Source organism: Penaeus monodon, chromosome 21 (genome assembly GCF_015228065.2).
Source record: "Penaeus monodon isolate SGIC_2016 chromosome 21, NSTDA_Pmon_1, whole genome shotgun sequence".
In the NCBI taxonomy this organism is placed as follows: domain Eukaryota; kingdom Metazoa; phylum Arthropoda; class Malacostraca; order Decapoda; family Penaeidae; genus Penaeus; species Penaeus monodon.
This window is the reverse complement of record NC_051406.1, coordinates 19,723,967-19,724,166: the sequence shown is the minus strand read 5'-3', so window position 1 is coordinate 19,724,166 and position 200 is coordinate 19,723,967.

The following is a 200-nucleotide window of genomic DNA, read 5'->3' as shown; positions in this document are numbered from 1 at the left end:
TATTTCAAGAATAAAATTTTTCCATAATTTTTTTTATTTTAAATCTAGGTTTTGATTATGTAAAATGGATTGGGCACATGTGATTACAGCAAAGCAAACAATTATTCAGAAAAAGAAAACAACATATTTTTTTTGTTTTCTTTGGAAACAACAAAAAAAAAGTTCATTTGGTTTTCCACAATTTTTATGTAAAATGATGG